Here is a 20322-nt window from a genome sequence, read left to right on the forward strand (position 1 = left end):
GAAATTCCTGGATACGGGCCTGGGACTCCGTATCCTTACAAAACACATGAAATCACCACGAGATCATTATGGTGTTCGTGTTCCTCTATTTATAGTTTTCAATTGAGTTTTTGGTATATTTAAACTTGTTTTTTTTTGTTGTCTTTTGATTTTTTTTCACGGCGTTATTTTATCTAAATTTATGAGGGAACTTCTTAAACTTGCTATGCGGTTCACGAGTATTTTTGGTGATGTGTGTCGAAGGCTCCGTTGTGTCTTTCAGAAGAAGATCAGCAGTTAAAGCGTTCTTCTTTGGCCTTTTGTGAGTTTTTGTAAAGCATGTACCGATTGTGTGTTATTTCAATTGCAGTATTGCTTTGTTCATGACAAATCAAACCGTATGCCGTACGATGACCTATAGTTGTTAATTTCTGAGTCAGTGGATCTCTTAGGAAGAGTGGTATCATAAGCATCTTTTTATATAGAGTAAGAACTAGTCAGTATTTTACATTAGAAATTGTCAGCTTCTGGTAGTATCGCAAGCCTGTACATGTAAGTCAGCATGTGTGTGTGTCTAAGTTTTGACATACAATGCTTTAACAGATTATTTACCTACAGTAACTGCTTGTGTTTGTCTTAATATTTTTACATGTAAGTCGTCGTCCATATGATTTGTTTTGATCTTTCGAGTGTCTATAGGTATTGGAAGATGTGGTGTGAGTGCCAATGAGAAAACTCTCCATCCAAATAACTATTTAAATGAAGTAAACCATTATATGCACGGCCTTCAACACGGAGCCTTGGCTCACACCGAACAACAAGCTACAATGTATAAAGGGCCCCAAAATTACTAGACTAAGTGTAAAACCATTCAAACGGAAAAACCAACGGTCTTATCTATATACAAAATCGAGAAACGAGAAACACGTATAAATTACATAAATAAACGACAACTACTGTACATCAGATTCCTGACTTAGGACAGCTGCAAACATTTGCAGCGGGATTAAACGTTATAATGGATTTTAGTTCATTTTCTGTAATGTCAACTTATTTTTCGAATAATTTAAGTATGAACAAAAAATATTAAAACATGCCGATTTGTGCAGTTAGTATTCATTTTATGGCAGTTACACCATTGTCCCAGGCTGTTAGTTGGGCTCGCATAACATGCTTAACCCCACCACAATATATTTATCATGTTTATTGTATAGATAGTTATTAGCGATAACTTCGGGATCGCATTAATGTATTTGCTCTTACATTATTTATCTTTCGGCTTGTGATATCAATATCGATAGCATCTTTAGATATAGAAATAGATATTTTATTGGAAAGAAGATAAACTAAATTTTCAACTCTGCGGCAATTAACGTCAAATTGTTGTAAACATTGTGGTATCTTTAATATGAAGATAATGTATATAATAGTCGATATATAGCTCCTAGTGATGACTTTTTGAAGCAAATTTACAGAAAGTGATTTGTCTTTTTTTCTAGTGAAATCATCAAGGAAATTTCTTATTATTTTAAATTGTTTTGTCTGGTTTTCTAAGGTATTGGTGATTGATTCAGTATTAATTGCCGTTAAATCTTCAACTATTGGATTTGTTTCGTTATCTTTATTTCTGTTCCTGTTGTTGCGTTCAATGGTAAAATTTGATTGGCGAATGGCTAAGCTTGAAATCATGACGTTAGATGAAAACGAAAAATACAATTATATATAGAGAAGCACGCTGACAGTTAAATGTATTGATAAAAGTGTTGTTCATTTGGCAAGTTCTATGAAAAGCTTAAAACTGCATGCATTAAGGTAGGAAAATTACTTATATTGTTATTAATAATTATTAACACTAATTTGTACATAATACATTGTTACACAAACCGCCTAATTAGCAGTAATTGATATGATTCATTATAGTGTGCTTATCATCGTAAAAATTAAGGATCATCGAGATTTATTGATAATAGTTTTATTATGATAGTTCCTTTTTTTTTTATTTGTGCAAAGAATTTTATTACAAAATATAAATTTTATAAATTAATCAATTTAGTCTAATTTTATAAATCTTCTCTTCTTAAATATTGTTTATTGATAAAGTTTCAATTTCTATAAACTTAACAGCTTGCATAAACAACATTTTGTTTACCTACAACAATACGACAAAAATATGGATCAATTATATAGCACGCATAGTAAATAAACTCATCATAGATACATTTGTACAAGGATTGAAATTAAGTATTTACGTCATACGCGCGTTTCGTCTACAAAAGACTCATCAGTTACGCTCGAATGAAAGAAACAGAAGTTAAAAAGGGCAAAAAGTACGAAGTTAAAGAGAATTAAGCCCAAAAATTCCTAATACCAGATCCAGTTAAGGTATTTTATTGCTGAGGTAGAAAAGCTTAGTATTTCAAATTTTCAAAGTTTTGTAAGCAGTTATTTAATAGTTAATATGACCATATCAATGTCACCAAATTCATGTCAACACAGAAGTGCTGACTATTGGGTTGGTGATACTCTTGCGAAATAAAAACTCCACCAGCAGTGGCATCAACCCAGTGGTTGATAATAAACGTATTAAAGATACCGGACACTTGCTTTGTCTACAAAAGACTCATGAATGACGCTCGAATAAAAAAAAAATTAAAAAGGCAAATAAAAGTACGAAACTGAAGAGCATCGAAGACCAACGTTGGGAGCATTGGGTAAACGTAAACGAAAAGGCCATGTGCCATAAATGCTTTTTTCCCTTCTGTTTAGTTATTTTCGTTTGTCGATTCGTTCGGATTGTTGTAGGCATTTTAATTGCCCAAGAACAAACGTAGTTATACATGATAGATCATAATATATATATAACACAACAGAAAAAAGAGTGACAGATCATTACTTCAAATCTCCTCAAACAGAGAACGTTTTCTTGCTTTTTTAGTTTAGCTAATGAAGTATTATGAATTATATCTATAAGAAAATCTAATTGAGATAAAAAAAAAAAATAATGCAGATTTGCTAACTGGAGCATTTCTCGATGAACTTTTACGTTTTCTAATTGCAGTCTTATAATTGACAGCTCCAATTGCTAACATGCTAAACAGGTGAACTTTAAAGTAAAATGCGTCTGGAACAAATACAAAATCCTGGTATCTACGATGAGTTTATTTCCAGTAATCAGAATGTTCTTTCACTATCCTGGTTTTATGTCCTAAACCCCCTTCCTGCAAAACAAAATCAAGATAAATCATGTTTCAACTGAGCATTAACTTTTTATCGGATAAAATCTTGATAAAAATCGGAAAAAAATGACACTTTTATTTCATTCCATGTTTTGATATGAACTGGGGTTGTAATACAGTTAAACACGATTTGTGACTTCTGCAGCTCAATTAGAAAGCTTCATTCGTGTTAAAAACGTATGGAGTATGGCTTAAACTGTTTAAAACATAACTGACATTTTAGTACGCGAGTCATGTTTGCACTTTGCACCCTGTTGCTCTATACAATAACTGTATCATGCACAGTACCTGATCAATTGTTCTTTCGAGCGAAAATGTTTTTCATTAAAACCGTTTTTAACATATGAAATGAGGTGTTGATCCATTAACTTTGTTAAATATCACTTACGGAAGTCATGTTCAATAAATCAACTATTAAATTGGTGGAACATAAATCTTGTAAACAGATTTAGTGCATGGGTACAGAGAGAGCGAGCGAGGTAAAAAGAGTGACACAGAGAGAGAAAGAGAGCGAGAATACAGAAACGTTATTAAAAATTGTTTATAAGGAAACAGATGCACAAGCGCCAGTAAGCAGAGAAAACATAACACATGTGATCGTTATAAAGGCACATTTAATAATGAACATGAGGCGGTAAACAGTAAAGGGAAATAACCCATCAATCATACATGTATAATCATGACACATGGAGTAAGGGAGATAATACAGATTAATACATGTGACAATGAATACAATACATTGGCGCAACTTCTTTTCTCCTTTAAAGTCTCTCTCTCTCTCTTTACAATTGTCAACTAATAATCTCTGTTATTATAAGAACACGAATGAAAATAAATGTTATCAATACACATAAACTAAACACATAGCTATCAATAAGAAACAAAATATTTCTGACATTTTTTCCTTCTCCTTTAAAGTCTCTATATCTTCATCAAATGCATATTACTATATAAGTAGTTAAGCAAAGAATACTTTGCATATACATTGCAGTAAACATAAAAATAAGCAGTAAATGAAAAACGACGTACATTGTGTTGTATCTCTTAAACAATTTACCCAAGGTGACGAGTGAGCATTACATTTAAAAGGAAATGAAATCTTTAAACCGCGCTGGCTTTTTCAATTCGGAACGCTTACGGAGTACGCGCTTATCTTGTTCAGTGCTCGAGTTACTAAGTGTCAAGTCATGTTCGAGACTATTATCATGTTGCGCAGTCGGCTCGTCCAGACTTTCAACGTCGTCGATATTTTCGCAAATAAGAATAGGCGGGGGTTCCGCGCGATCTGGTGGTAGGTCACGGATAGGCCCAGGAAGGCTATCTTCGTCATGGCCATCTGAATCAGACTCCTGATTGTAGACATTCTGAGAAAATTTTGGATTTTGCTGGGCACTAATAGTGTTTAAAACTTTATAACATTCCGAAAGTTTTACTTTGTAGGACGAGGCGCGGAGTTGATTGCCTGAGAATTTTTTGATGAAACACCATTCGCCATCACGGGCTACAACAAGGTATCGATCTCGCGATTGGGTCTTTGATCTGTCGGTATAAAGGTAAACCAAATCCCCTATATTAATATCAGGGGTCGGACGACCGGGTCGACTACATTTAGACTTTTCGCTAAATCCGTGATTTTTACTTCGAGCCTCGTGTTGTGCGCGAATAAGGTTCATGTCAGAAATTGGCAACTGTTCATGAGTAAACTGACTTCTTTGAGTCCATAGTTCGCGGGAGGACAATCCACGCTGGCGAAGCCTAGAATTAAGTCTCGTAGTAGCTATAACTAGTGTATTTTCAGATAGAGGAGAATGATCGCGTTCCTCACGAAGTAACTCGTCTTCGAGCTCAGCGATGGCTTTATCGGCAACTGGATTTTTGTTCCGATTTTTAACACGGCCAATTTCACTTGATATGTTGAGTTGCTTTAAGTATGAATCGTCACATAAAGGGCGAAAACCCGGGGCCGGGTCAACTCGAACGACAACACTTGGACCGTTTAAAGGCTTTAAAGGTATCAATAAGTGTATGAGCCCATCTCGCAAGCTACCAAGTTTTTCGTCTTTGATAAAGCATGTACTAGTGTACGACGTTACAGTTTCTCTGACGACGAGTATGAGTTGACGGTTGCGCTTAAGAACGTCGGCCACGTAAGATATGCCAACCAAGTCCGGTGGGTCTTCTGAAGACTGCTCGACGAGGCTCTTAGGGAACCGTTTTAAAGACGCGCACGTGTGACAGGAGTCACTAGCCTGTTCTGCCGCCTTTGGCATGTCCAAAGCGTAAAAGTGACGCTTTAAGACGAGATTTAATTGGTGTTTTGACGGATGGTCCAACTTAATATGAAGAGCGGTGACGAGTCCGTCAAGAACATTACGTGGAACAATGATCAATTCGTTGGGTGGAGCAAGAGGATCACAACGCCGAACAACTAACAAACCGTCTTTGGCGATTGATGCAACATTCAGGTAACGTTTGACGTCTTTGATGTTTGTCAGTTTTTTGGAGGGCCGAGTGCCTTGTTTTAAATGAGCGTGAGTGCGTCTAAGATCAGGGCATTCTGATTGAATATTAATCCAGGCCGACCTGGTGGTGAAAGGTAAGCGAAATTCGTCATTGAGAACGTCTTGAATGCTTACGGCTCGAACGACAGAATCTTCGGTACGCGATATAAAGCAACAAACCTGACAATTAGGCTCTGTACAAACGGGTGCGTTTCTGCTTGCAAAGTCGGATGGAATATTTGCACGACCGGATAAATGGTTGACGCTGACCTGATATCGGCTAACAACAGAAAGAAACGATGTGACACGCGGACTTGCCGAAAATTCACCGCGACATAGTTTTTCAAATCCCTGTACGCATGGTTTACTATCTGTCAACACATTAGCTTGAAGTTTTGACTGAATAATAAAGGGACTGAAATGTTTGACACTAGCGGCAATGGAAAGCGCTTCTATTTCACATGGTAGCCACAACACTTGATGTTTACGCAACTTAGCACTGAAAAATCCTGCTAAGGACACTTTACCGTCACGATTTATGTATAGGGTCGCTCCGATACCGCGTTTAGTGACGGAACCGTCTGTGACTATCCACAGTTGATCACTGCATTTAGGTAGCGTGATGGCTTTACGGGAGCTCAGAGACTTTTGGGCAAACTCGAAATGTTCTCTTAGCGTGTCGGACCAAATAATTTTGTCAGCTGATTTCATACCACTTATTTTCTCTTCTAATGGTGCAATTAAGTTGGAACAATTCGGAATGACGCGGCTTAGCATCTTGTACGCACCGATAAATGATCGAAGACCCCGCACAGTGTCTGGTACGGGACACGAGGCTAGTGTTGCTACTCTGTGTGTGCTAGCGGAAATCGAACCCTGTGACCAAATCCAACCTAGGATTGTTATCGATTTTGGGCAAATAACAGTTTTGCTAGGTGATAGGCAAATTCCTGATTTTTGTAGTGACTGAAGAACGCACTCCCAATTGTATAAAAGCTCCTCCGGGGTATTACCGCCACAAAATAAGTCATCTGCCAACTTAGCTACGCAACCTTTTTGTAAGAAATCCCCCACTATACGACACATTAGTTCTTCAAGAGCCGTTTCAGAACCAGGCATTCCCATCGCACAACGTGTATATACGCGAACTCCACGGTAAGGGGTCGCGACTCCGCAATACTTCATCGAATCTTTTGCCAATGGGATTTGGTAAAATGCGCTCGTAAGATCAGACTTGATTATATATTTCCACTGTGCGATCGTACGGAGTGTGGAATCCACGTCAGGCATAAGAGAGGGTTGCGGCTTACTATATCTGCCAACATCGGCAAATGCTGTTACAAGTCGGAAACCACCAGAAGCTTTTTTGACAAGAAATGAAGGGTTAATATACTCGACTGAAATTCCGACGTCTTCGGGTTTACGGAACACTCCTTTACATTCCAATTCGTCAAATTTGTTTTGGAGTTCTACCAAATTATTTTTTGAATATTGTGGCATTCTACCTTTACGTTGGGGAGGCTGGACAGGACCCATATTAACAGATGCTTCAAAAGGACCTATTTCCCCATTATAACCTTCAAAGTTGGGACTAAAAACTTCACTGAACTTTCGAAGAAGTTCATTGAACTGGGTTTGGAGATCTGGACTAAGTAAATTATCTGGGTCTACAGAGACTTGTTTGAAAAATTGGGAAGTATGTTTGGAGTCTATGTAGTTTGCTGTTTTTATGTCACGGATATTGTCCGGAGCCTCTGGTGCGTTGTCTATGGTAGTCGTAAGTCGTACTCGACAGAAATGTTCATTTCGTTGTATGAACTGCGGTACCGACGTGTTATTCACGATGCGTATTTTGCCTGCGACGGACTGAGCAATTTGGGGACTGGGCCAATCTTTCGTACGAGAAGCGTCAGTGTGAGGCTCGACCGCGAGAATGCAATCCGATTCTATTTCCGATGGGATGTCGTATTCGCCGTAACATCCTGGCCAAACTACTGAACTTGCTGATGGAGCCCGGATAAGAAAGGCCTGTGTTCTACGTACACGAGTATTACTAGAGTTAAGTTCCTCGTTTGGGCTACCATACATAACAGTTACCTTGTCGCGTATTACGATTTTATGTTTGCTAGGGAAAATCGCGATATCGTTCGATGACATGAAAGGAATACCGGCGAGTATATCAACGTCCAAGTCGTTCACTACTAGGGCCTCTAACTGTAACTCGATTCCGTCTCTCGAAAGTGTGAAATGACATTCACCAACTATATTTAACGGGGTAACACCGTCAGCTTGTAAAGCGGAATGGTTGCTCTTCTTGATTGTTACGCCGATGTAATCCGCGGAAGACGCTTTTATCATACTCACCTCAGCGCCCGTATCTAGTGTTAGCTCAAGCGGGAAATGTTTATAAAATGCCTTAAAGTAAGGGGACTGTTTAGTGCTCACCCGTCTTAAAGCAGATACAACTCTAAGCTTACTAGGACCTACATTATCATTTAAAAATGAGACTTGTTCATTATCAACATTGTCCTCAGACTCACTATCACCTACTTCTGTACAATAAGATTGCCTTACTCTGGACATATATTGTTTGTCTTCATCAGGTAAATATTTACAAGTACTTAAAAAATGTTGGGATGGACGACCTGCTTGCTTACATAAAATACAACACTTTATTTGACGACCAGTTCTTATACTACCTGTCTTTTTTGCACTTCTGTCAAAATGTTTGTCTTGTATTGACGCCCGTAAAACCTTGGCATCAGTGGCTGAATGAATTTCGTCAAGTAAACTATCAAGTGCCTGTGAAATTTCAGGTTTCAAAGAAGCTAATGTTTTTGACCGTAACTCAGTTCCATATCGCTGCTTCACTAGGTTGGGCAAGTCACGATTAATAAGTCTTAACCAAGTTAGTACAATCAGGTTTTCCAAAGAAGACGATAGTTCTTCGTCGGCTTCAGGTACTTCTCCGTGGTGATGAATATTGCCACCGGCACGAAGCATATTGTCTTCAATAAAACTAGCCAATCGCTGAAATAAGTCCTCAGGACGCTCGTCTGGTTCCAAAAAGATGCTATTAAAGTCAAGAAAGTGTCCACCAGTAGACTGAAATCCGTAGTGTAGACGAATTGACTGCCAAATAGAATTAATGGATGTCGAATTTTTAATTATAGTGTTTCTTGAAATAATCGGACAGTAATTTGCTATTTGCCCAAGCATAAGGTCCAAATGTGTGCACTTTTGGGCTGCTGTTCGTCGGTTAGCTTCGGCAACCGCCTCGCCATCGTCAACAATGCCACGTAAAGGATTGGCGTTGGTTTTCTTCAGCCATGTAAATCCATCTACAAGGAACGCTGCGAAGTTTTGATCAAGGGACAAGGTATACTGTAAGTTTTGTCTCCATGCTTCAAACGATGTTATTGTTTCAAGTTTTGAGAGTGACCATTGTTTTGGAGCACGTGTGCCTGCCATTTTGTAAAGATCAGTTAAGTCCAACAATAGAAAATGTTGTCGTGTTAGTCAGAATAAATGACAAATTTTCCTGCTCACCTTTTACTTTTAGAGTGGAATAATGTTCAAATTGTTGAGTTATTTGAGATGTGGGTTTCTTAAACCGCTGCCGCCACGCCAGTAAGCAGAGAAAACATAATACATGTGATCGTTATAAAGGCACATTTAATAATGGACATGAGGCGGTAAACAGTAAAGGGAAATAACCCATCAATCATACATGTATAATCATGACACATGGAGTAAGGGAGATAATACAGATTAATACATGTGACAATGAATACAATACATTGGCGAAGTTTAAAAACTTTAAGTACACAAGTTAATCAGAATTTGGTCTCGATATTATGAACTATATAATTGACTACATTGTATGTGTAAACCGATGTTTGATGAAATATAGGTTTACGTCTATCTCAAAGTAAGAAGTCTGAAGTACAGTGTTTGTACTAAGTTGGTACATGCCCGTCAAATTTGTTTTTTATTTGCGTTTTTATATGAAAAAGACCATTTTATCGTTTGAGCTTTTTCAGATTTTCATATCGGTGTATTTTATAGCCGACTATACGGTATGTTTTTTTTTCTCATGGTCAATATACAGTAACTGGTTCCTATAATTGCGGGAATCAACTTTATTAGAACTCTTGTGGATAGTGAACTTGAAATTTGGAATTTTACGCGACTGTCATTCAAGCGAGAAGTCTAGCTATCCACAAAACCAGATTTAGTCTACCATCTTCTATATAAGAAAATGCATCAATCAAGTTAGGTTTTGGTTATGTCTTGTTATGTTTGTTTGGTTTTTGTTTGTTTGTTTGTTTTAATTTTGATTTTCACTTTTGACCCGTACTAATTTGACAGGATCGACGTGTCTATCTAGTACAACTAAGTGTTCATAATCATATAATATTAACATGTACTCGCAATATAATGCATGTAATACTCGCAATGTAATGCATGTAATTCTCGCAATGTACTGCATGTAATACTCGCAACTGGATGTTTAACACAAACCACCATCATCATCATCATACATGTAATATTTGCCACTGTAACTTCAAATCCAAGTTATCAATATCATCATATACAACTGTGTTTATACAACTGATGTAACACTATTAATCATACAAAGATACATTTGATAAGTGATAAAATAAACAAATAGTCAAACTTTGAAGAGCTTTTCTTAAAGTGCGTTTCGAGCTAAAATTAAAGTATCATTAGAGAAAAAACTTATTTGAATAATTTTTGACGGATCATATATATTCATTTTGTACGAGATTAACGACCACGCGTATTTTCCAATGTGTCTTTGTATGTAGAGCTATACTGTCTCTGTTGTTGAAAGTGGACTACTAGTATTCAAGTCTGCAAACATTTAATTTACATCTACAATGTAGTATTACGGATTCCAATTTTACACATAGAGTTCAAAGTCGTTGTCATCTTTATCTTATGCAACGGTACCTCATTGCTATTTTGCTAAATAAGTAACATGCTTATCCTGATCAGTCAGTTAGGGTTAACTTAATATAAAGTATTGCTGAAATCCTAAATACGCAGCAAATATTTCAGACCTTCAATAGTTGACACAATGTTGTAATAACATCGGAAGATAATACGAAGTCACATCTGGTCAGAGAATAAAGACGGTACATGTATATCCTTTGCGTTTTGTAGGAAATGTTAGGAGCTCTTTGGTGAAATACTCTCTGGGGGGTCCGTACACTGAATGTAGCTTGCTCCAGAGATAGTTTTGATTGTTCTCTGTAAAGACGACACGACACCTCAATTGCATTTGATTATTTATTATTGATCAAATAAAATTGAGAAAGGAAATGGTGAATATGTCAAAGCAACACCAACCCGACCATAGAGCAGACAACATATAAATATGCATGACACATCTTTTTGATATTATTCATACATCATTACTCTATCAATCTGCATTGTTGATGTCTGTGTAAAGAATTATTTGCTATATTATTACCTTCAATTGTTAAACAGCAATGCAACGATACAATAACACATAAAAGACACCGTTTTATATATGACACAAGAGTCATATATCATAAATTCCGGTAACTAAAGAACTTGTTGGTTTTATTGTATTCGTTTATATTTCACAATATAATCATTTGTAAATTCACATAAGTAGAACTGTGGTAGATTTGGGAATACTTTTTTTTTTTTTATTGAAAATTGATTTTGAACCATGTATAGGACTAGAAATGCTACTAGAGAACACACATCATTCAATTCCGGGAAACGACTCCGACATCTCGGTGTTTCAAGTCAAACCGAACGCGCTAAAATAAGTCTTTCTCTTCGATCAACCACATGCGATTTACTAAGTATCTACTACTAAATGGATGCAATCTCGTTGTAGTACTAATCGGTCAAGATAAATGGACGTCAGAACACTTTAAGCCAAATCTTTGTAAATATTTTGAAATCTGTCGGCTTCCCTGTCTTATTATAAGTACAACGCTTGAGCTGTCTAAACACCTGCTCATTATGTTCTTGTTTTCCTTCAAAGCAAAGTAAACAAAATTTGTAAGTTTTCCGTTACTAATTCAGTTTTCAAAAGTTGGAAAGCAATTTGTTTTGTTGACGTCATGATTTACATCGGATCATGACAAAAAGATGGGTTGGATCTATTTTAAGCACATGCCCTACTACCTGGTCTAGTAAAATGAAACAAGGTAGAATTTTAAACAGGTTAGTATGTTTTAATGGTTATTTACATCAATATTCTGTCATAACTGTTCACTTAAATAATCTGTTAATGGAGACCACTTCCGTGATAACGTTTTAAGTGATTCTAAGGAAATTATTGAATGAAATAACCCAAAACGAGGACGTTGGGAGAAATCTTATCTGAAGGCATTCTTATACTTATGCATGTTATTATATCGGTCAGTTCAGTCAGGAAAGTCTAAGATTACACGTGAGTTTATGTTATAAGATAAGTTTTGGAACAGAATATTGTAGGGGTCTTCTACTAAAATATGAAACGGATTAGATCTGACGAACGATAATTCAAGTTTGCATGTTATGCATTGGTATATTGTAAGATGCTCTTTTGATAGACAAATTTTCAACACTGAGGTTTTGGGATTGGATTCCGCTCGTGATACGCTGTTTTTGAAGCCGATCTTATTTAACAAGGATTGACAAAGGTCGCTGCTTCACTCCGGTTTCCTTTATATATATATATATATATATTGATTAACACTGGCCGCAAAGAAATAGGCATGGGTGCTGAAAGTGGCATTCGATCTGATGCGGTAGGCCTTTTTAAATTGAGTTTTGAAGTTTGTTTTTATGTTGAAGGATTTTGTTCATTGTTGAAGGCGTATGATGACCTATAAGTGTAAATTTATATGTCATTTGATATCAGGCGGGAAATTGTTTTATTGGCAATCATACCATATTTTTATACATGTATTAATCACAAACGAGCAACCATTATTTTAATTTAGAGGGCGGTATATGTAAATGTCGAGATCTATTTTGTTGATCATTTATTTAATAAAGCAACAAGCTTGAACTCGGGCGCTGTTGAGTCAGTCACAGGCTTTTTGTAGTTTAAACAAAGACTTTTAGACACGCGCATCATTTAGTAGTAAGGACACTGACTCGGATACAGAGGAAAATAATTCAAGATTGTTATCTAAACGATAAGCAAACAATAAATTCAAAAAGTAATCTGAAATGTTCCCATGTACTCGTTCATATCTACTTATATTTTCGGTCGTTGCAAATTTGCCAGATACATTGATTGTTCTAGTTTAAAGGTCAACTATCGATATCCTCACTGTTTAATTTAATAAAGTTAAGTTAAAGTGGTTCCCACCAAATTACTAAACATAATCATTAAATTATTAACATCATGATAAAATGAAAAGTATTCCTGATATACTATTATTATATCTAAAATAACACATGATTTGATAGTTTTAGATTGTTTTAGTACGAGAATGAGATGTACATGTCTAATAGCATGTGTAGAGCAATTGTATTAATTTCCTATTTCGCGTCCTAATCTCGTCTGTTGTCTCGTGGTTTTATAGGGTGTGAGGAAGCTCTAGGGCTCAGATTCAAACTCCTCCCACCCCAGGATCATTGTTAAAGGAAAGTCATTTAAATCAAAATTTGGGTTTTTGACTGAAACAAAAAATAAGATTGGAGTCGAGCACAGTCACCTATCACGCACTGGATTTGAACTTACAACCTCATTATATATTGACGGGCTAGTGATGCAGAAGTTAAACTACTAAGACCAATAGACTACAAATGCTCCTTTGTGTGGACGAAATAGACATAAGTATTACTCTGATCATGGAAGTATTACTGGTATATTGACAGGAACTACAACGATTAATTAGCATTTATTTATAACCCGGGTACCCCTTCAGAAAAGATATGGAAACTGTCTGATTAGTACGCTGTCGTTAATTTCAATAAAATACTTCCATGCTCATATTTTAAAGACAAGTAGTTTTATGCCCCATTTATGGACATCATGTTTTCTGGTCTGTTCGTCCGTCCATCTATTTGTTCGTTTGTTCGTTCGTCCGTCTGTCCCGCTCCAGGTTTAAGTTTTTGGTCGAGGTAGTTTTTTATGAAGTTGAAGTCCAATCAACTTGAAACTTCGTACACATGTTCCCTGTTATATGATCTTTCTAATTGTAATGCCAAATTAAAGATTTCTTCTATTTTCACGTTCCACTGAACATAGAAAATGATAGTGCGCATTGGATATCCGTGTACTGGAGACACATGCTTGTCTATTGCAGTTTCTATATTACAAAACATAATGTTGGTTCTAACGTTTATTAGCAATTAAATGATATAAATAATGTTAGCCATATAAAGTTATTGAATACTTGTCAGAAGATAAAATTACAGTAAATATAATAAAGCAAAAAGCCTAAATGGGTTTAACTTGCGAACAAGCCTGCTTTAGTAACGCTTTATTAAGTTAATGTCCTTCGAAATAGACAGACGGTTATATCAGTTATCTAATTGTAAGAGAAAAATGTAATTAATGGACTATTCTGCTACATTTAATTAGTAAATTATCTCTTAGACAGGCTGTACATAAAATGTAATAAGGACATGGTTTACCATCCGTCGTTATGTTTCCTGGCGACAAAACATTTAAAACTCAGCAGGCTGATTTATCTATGTATCAAATTGAATACTCTTGCTAATATCATATGGTGTAAAAAAAAAAATTAAACCATGAGTCTCAGAACAAATTTATATATGTGTCAATGTCATTGCTGATACCATGGCAACGACGCTTCGTAAAAAATATCAAAGATAATAATATTTTAATACAAATACATGCAGGTGTCATGTTTTCACCTATCTACATTTTTGTAATATACTATATACAAGCAAAAATGTATGCATGTTGTACATGTATTATTGTTTCATGTTAGTAAGGTTTCACGCGTTACCATTGACATTTCTATCCGAATTCCAGTTAAGCCGATTCTTATTTATTAAAATACCAAAACGATATCAAGGGTGCAAGTGAAAAGCATAGCTATATAAAACAATTACACTGGTCAGAATAAAAACGGAGAAACGACAGGGCAAACCAAAGCATTAGACAAAATTCAAAACTAAAAATGTATGATGTTTTCTAGACTACTGAAATTTCACTGAACAAAATTGGTTGCCCAAGATGCAAGACATGCTATAATGAACATGACATATAGATGTTGTTTCCGTTATTTTTTTTGCAATATACATGTAGCTACATGTAGTACAGTAATGCATGTACATGTATCAAAGAGATTTAGTGGTAGCAAAAGATTGAATGTTATAAAACATTTGAAAGAACTTATATATTACGCAGGCACACTTTTTGTATTTGCTCTTTCCACTTAATGTTCTTTGCAATGCAAATGTTTTTTTCCTCCTACGGGAAGCAACTTGTACAAATGAATTATAATTATAGGATAGTTAACGTAATTAGCATTATGACTATCATGATCAACACGGAAACAAATCCCCAGACCTTAATGCTTTACTTATAAATTGAACTATACATTTGACGATTTTAATACAACATTAACGCAAACAAAAAAGTTGTAATATCAAAATAATTATTATAGTGTGTCTTAAGCGGAGTTCAATGTGGCTTGTTATTTATGTTCACGAATCAGAACAAAGATTACTTTTGGAAAATGGAAGCGAATTAATATGATTTTAAATCAATTTTGTCAGAACGGATTTACCGAAAGTAATAAATGCCTTATGTTTTTAAACTGTAATTTCCTTCTTTTGTAAATGTGCAATTTACAAATACAATAGTACTCATAAATTAATTGTAATGTTTACTACTCGGATCTTAGTTCTTTGAAAAAATCTGATTCCTTTGAAGTATAAATATCAACCTATTAAAATTATAGCTAGTCATAACTTTCTGTTTCATATAAATGAAATGTCGTAATTACGATTCTTTTCAATAGCTTTAAATTAATTAGTCAGAAAAAAGAAATGAACGATCTTCTTCTCTTATTAATGTTGACAGTTATTAAAAAAGTGCAATTCCATTTAGATTTGTACTATAATGAAATTGGTAACTACTGATAAAAAGTACGTATCTTCATAGAATTGAGAATCGAAGCGGGGAACAATATGTCACATAGACAACAACCTAACCAAAGATCAGAAAACAAACCAAGGCTACCAAAAGGTCTTCAACAGTGCGCAAATCTGAAGCTAGTACGTTTAACTCCGACTCTTTGAAATGACCAAAATTAAGAAGACACACAAGACTAACAAAGGCCAGAATATACATACATGTACATTTACCTACATGTGTAATGGTTTACTTTTTTAAAATTGTTATTTAATGGATGGATGGAGAGTTGTCTTATTAGCACTCACACCACATCTTCCTATACATGTATCTATATACATTGTATATTAATCAATGTTATTAAATTATAATAGATACAAGAAGTGTGGTATGAGTGCCAATGAAACCACTCTCCATTCAAGTCACATATACCAGTCCACTCTTGAAATCTAGGTTCTTTGATATTATTGCATACAACACATGTCACAAGTTATTACATGTACAATTAGAAGCAGTACGTGTGAAATTACATTGTTTTGTCAGTAATTTGTTTCTATATACATTTATATCTTTATATCACAACAAACCGAATTACAATGGTGTAGAAATTCACACAATATATACTTTCATGATGCCAATGTACAGAACAAATAATACAAAGGTAAAACAGATACAATTACAGAGATTATAGTCGATGTTTAACACTAAACGGGTAAAGTACATGGTTTACCCATCGAGGTTACAAAAAATGTAGCATCATGAATAATAATTAACCTTATAAATTCACACATTGTCAAGTTGTTTAGATATTATATATACCTTTCTGTATATCAGTTCATTAAATTTCAGTGGATTATACGGTATATATGAGAATTTGAAATCGCTATGTCCGTAAGTAATTTTATACGAAAATCTTGTTTCTTCTTCTTTTTGTGTGTGGGAAAAAAAAGGGGGGGGGGGTAATGATTGGTATACATTTTCCTCCTTACACAGTTTGGAAAAAAAAATCATCAATGGTAGTCTCATTATATATTATATTTTACGGATTTTTTCTTATCGTTTATGATCTTTGGTCAGTTTATTTTTGGTCATTCGTTGTTAGATTTTAAAACTCTGGCAAGTTTAGTTTTTGACATATGGCATACACTAGCATACATTGTCTATATTAGTGAAGACATTACGTCGATTTGTATATAAAACTTTTATTATAATGATGCTTTGTCGTTGGGTTGCTATCTCATTTACATTCCACATGTCCCTTTGTATTTGGAATTTTCTATAAAGAACATATCGTTATTGTTTGCACTTGTCCTAAGTCAGGAAATTACATATTGGTCAGTGGTTGTCGTCTGTTCGTGTGGTTCATGTGTCTTGCTTTGTTTCTTGTTTTTATAATAAGGTTACAACGTTGTTTCTTGATTAAATTGTTTTACACTAGTCCTTTTGGGACCATTTATCTTGCTGTTCGATGTGAAGAAACTTAAAGCTCCATGTTGGTTGCCATTCTCTGAATTATAATTGTTTATTTTTAACATTGTGACTTGGATGGATAGATGTCTCACCTCATTGGCACTCATACCACATCTTTGTATTTATATTATGAAATATACACCGTACATGTAATTTAAAAATCATGTGTTTAAACTATAACTTAAAGATACATTACAATAAATACTTATTTGAAATACAGAATAACATTGGAGTTTAGTATGACATCCATTTCAACTGAACTAGTAAACATTTTTGTTTAGGGGCCAGCTGAAGCGAACATCCGGAGGCGCGATTTTCGTCCTGTATTGAAGACCCATTGGTGTCCTTCGGCTAATTTCTGCTCTTTGGTCGGGTTGATGTCTTCCATTATCAATTTTAGTTTAGTAAAGTTTACGTGTATTTAAATTTTACCGAAAATAAAAAGGACACAGCGTGTGAATCTGGATTATAATGGTGATTTAATCTTCCAGTAATTCAAATAAAATAACGTAAAAAGACTTTAGAAAATGGATATGATATGAATATACTTTTCCGTTATGTATTCTATAGAAACATCTTTCATTAATATCATCGAAAGCCTCTGAGTTTTTCAATTTTGTCTCTTGTATTCAATTCTTCTCTTTAAATTTGAAAGGAATAACGTAGTCCTGATAAAGATTAAATATATCCTTTTTGAATGCAAAACATATCAATATGTAACCAAAGAATGCATTTTGGTTATAGATTATACATTCATGTTGTGTCAGTCATTGCGCTAAATTGATGGCGTTGTCTCAAAGCATACAAAGTCTGCAGAATTCAATGACAGAAAGCATTAGTTTTTGTGCCATATATTTTAAAGATAAATGGTTGTTGATATCTTTCTGACAGATAGATGCTATTTTTTCCTTTTTGTACGTGCAAAATATGCTGTCTGGATGCTTGTCAATTGAAAAAGGAATTCTTTTATTGTCTCTTAGCACTTGATATTCCATAGTAAAAACACAATCATTGTTACTTCTGTATAGCCTGTCTTTGATTGAAAGATATTAAATCGGGTCTGCCATTGACGTCAAGGGTACTTCAATTTATAATATAAGGGATTTGAAATAATCTCTCTTTGTTACATTATTTTGTTACAATTTTAAGATATAATTATAGTTGCTCCATTTCAGTACTGGTTCGACAATACTCATGTATCGTGGTTTAAAAAAATGCATCCTTGGTCACTTGTATAAGATTAGACTTACCCTCATCCGTTGTAGTTAAGTGTCAGTCTGCCTAAGAATCAGGCAGTGGTGAAAACATGACAAAAAAAAACCCACCCACTTTGACATTGATTTCAGCTCATAATATGTAGTTATGCACAAAAATAACATTCATTTTCGTTTTCTTTTCTGGTAATAGATTTACAATTTGGTTGAAATGCACTAGAAATTAACAAATAAGGGGAGATAACTCTGTAATTTGCTATCATTCTAACCAACTTTCTAGCCGAGTTATTTGATATTACCAGACACACACAAACGAAAGACTAATAATTTTTAACTCAGGATGATGGTTAGTATTAAATAGCATGATTAACTCAGTGGGTTTTTTCTGATCATGTTTTATTTTTACCTAAATTGCCTGATTCTTACAAAGACTGGCACTTAATATAGTAATAGATATTCTATATGGAGCCACGTACAATCGTGCTTCATATTCTAAATTTCTGTGGCAGTTGATCATTTACGGAACATGGTCACTCGATCAAACGTATCTTTATATTATAACGAGTGGCGAAATTCAAATAACGAATCTTGAAAGTTACGTCACATGTGGCGAAACCTATATATAATAAAATAAGACCCAGTTCTATGAGCACAAAACGTGTGCACGAAACACCAAATCCAGCATTTTGATTGGTTAAATTATATGTCTGATCATGATAATCGTATTCGTATTGCACCTTTTTATGACCCCAAGACCAGAGATTAAATTAAGGCAGTACAACTGGAAATGTCAAAATCTTAGTCTGAAATTAATTCTTTTATTGAGTCAATAAAGTTAAGTGTAACCGTAGCTCAATCCCCAAAATCATAGATCTGCCGAACTCTAAAAAAAATACTGTATCAACTAGTATCCTACCACAGTTCATAAGATGAACCTAAGGCGTGCATTAAAAGCAATGAATGTCTCTCTCATATCTTTCGCCCTTCGGGCTCTTTTAAAAGGAATTATGCTACATGCATGCTATTTAATAGAAACTTTTAATCGTGTTAACTGTATGTAAAACAACTTTTATTATCCATCTTATCTATTCTCAACCCCAAGTGCATGCACATTCTGTGGTTACTAAATGTCACCGATGCACTCGCTATTCATTATTCTCAGTATATCATATTATAGGTTATAAATGATTAACATTCTTAATCGATCTCCACATATGGTGACTAACAAAAGAAAGCCTTTCAATCTTTTATTGAAATATTTTCGTTCTGTTCGCTGTCGGAAATGACATTAAGGCGCACAGATTTCCGTAAGGAATCTTTCACTTTAAATTAAATAGTGCAGATTCTCGTATTATGCAACGATAATAAGTTAATTAAAATGAATGGCGGGAAGATTTACAAAGAATAATGACATTTAGTATTTTGCAATTGGTTACTCTGGAAACTGTATTCATACGAATAAAAAGTTCACACTCAAACATCGTTCAGAGTTGGATGCGTTGTACTTTTACAAAACAAAAGTATTGTTTTCTCGTTAGTATGATCAATTGAAAAAGGTAAGGATCTAATATATTCTATTTTGAAAGTGAAGAAAAAGTGTAAATACTAAAAGAATGCAAAATTGTATAAACAGCCTATTGATTAAATATAGAATTTCATTTGAATATTGTTTTATTTTTATCAAATTTCTTATTTCCAATAATATTATAGATTTCAGTTTTATTAATTTTCGATTATATTATACATTACTACTTTATTTACGAAGTTGCACATTCGTTTTCACACACATGAGTGCTATATTAATATTT

At 34.7% G+C, this 20322-nt stretch overlaps 1 protein-coding gene across 3 annotated transcripts in view; it reads left to right on the top strand.

Moving 5' to 3' along the window:
- The first annotated feature begins 1707 nt into the window (after positions 1-1707).
- Positions 1708-20322, top strand: part of LOC134693806 (cholecystokinin receptor type A-like) — a 28491-nt gene continuing 9876 nt past the window's right edge. Inside the window, exon 1 of one of the 3 annotated variants that reach the window (XM_063554720.1) lies at positions 1708-1791. The gene's annotated coding sequence lies outside the window, so the exon portion shown is untranslated. Of the gene's footprint in view, positions 1792-16631; positions 16722-19816; positions 20071-20322 lie in introns of those variants that run through there. The other 2 variants (XM_063554721.1, XM_063554719.1) reach the window with 2 other exon arrangements.

The sequence above is a fragment of the Mytilus trossulus genome, chromosome 12 (genome assembly GCF_036588685.1).
Source record: "Mytilus trossulus isolate FHL-02 chromosome 12, PNRI_Mtr1.1.1.hap1, whole genome shotgun sequence".
Lineage (NCBI taxonomy): Eukaryota > Metazoa > Mollusca > Bivalvia > Mytilida > Mytilidae > Mytilus > Mytilus trossulus.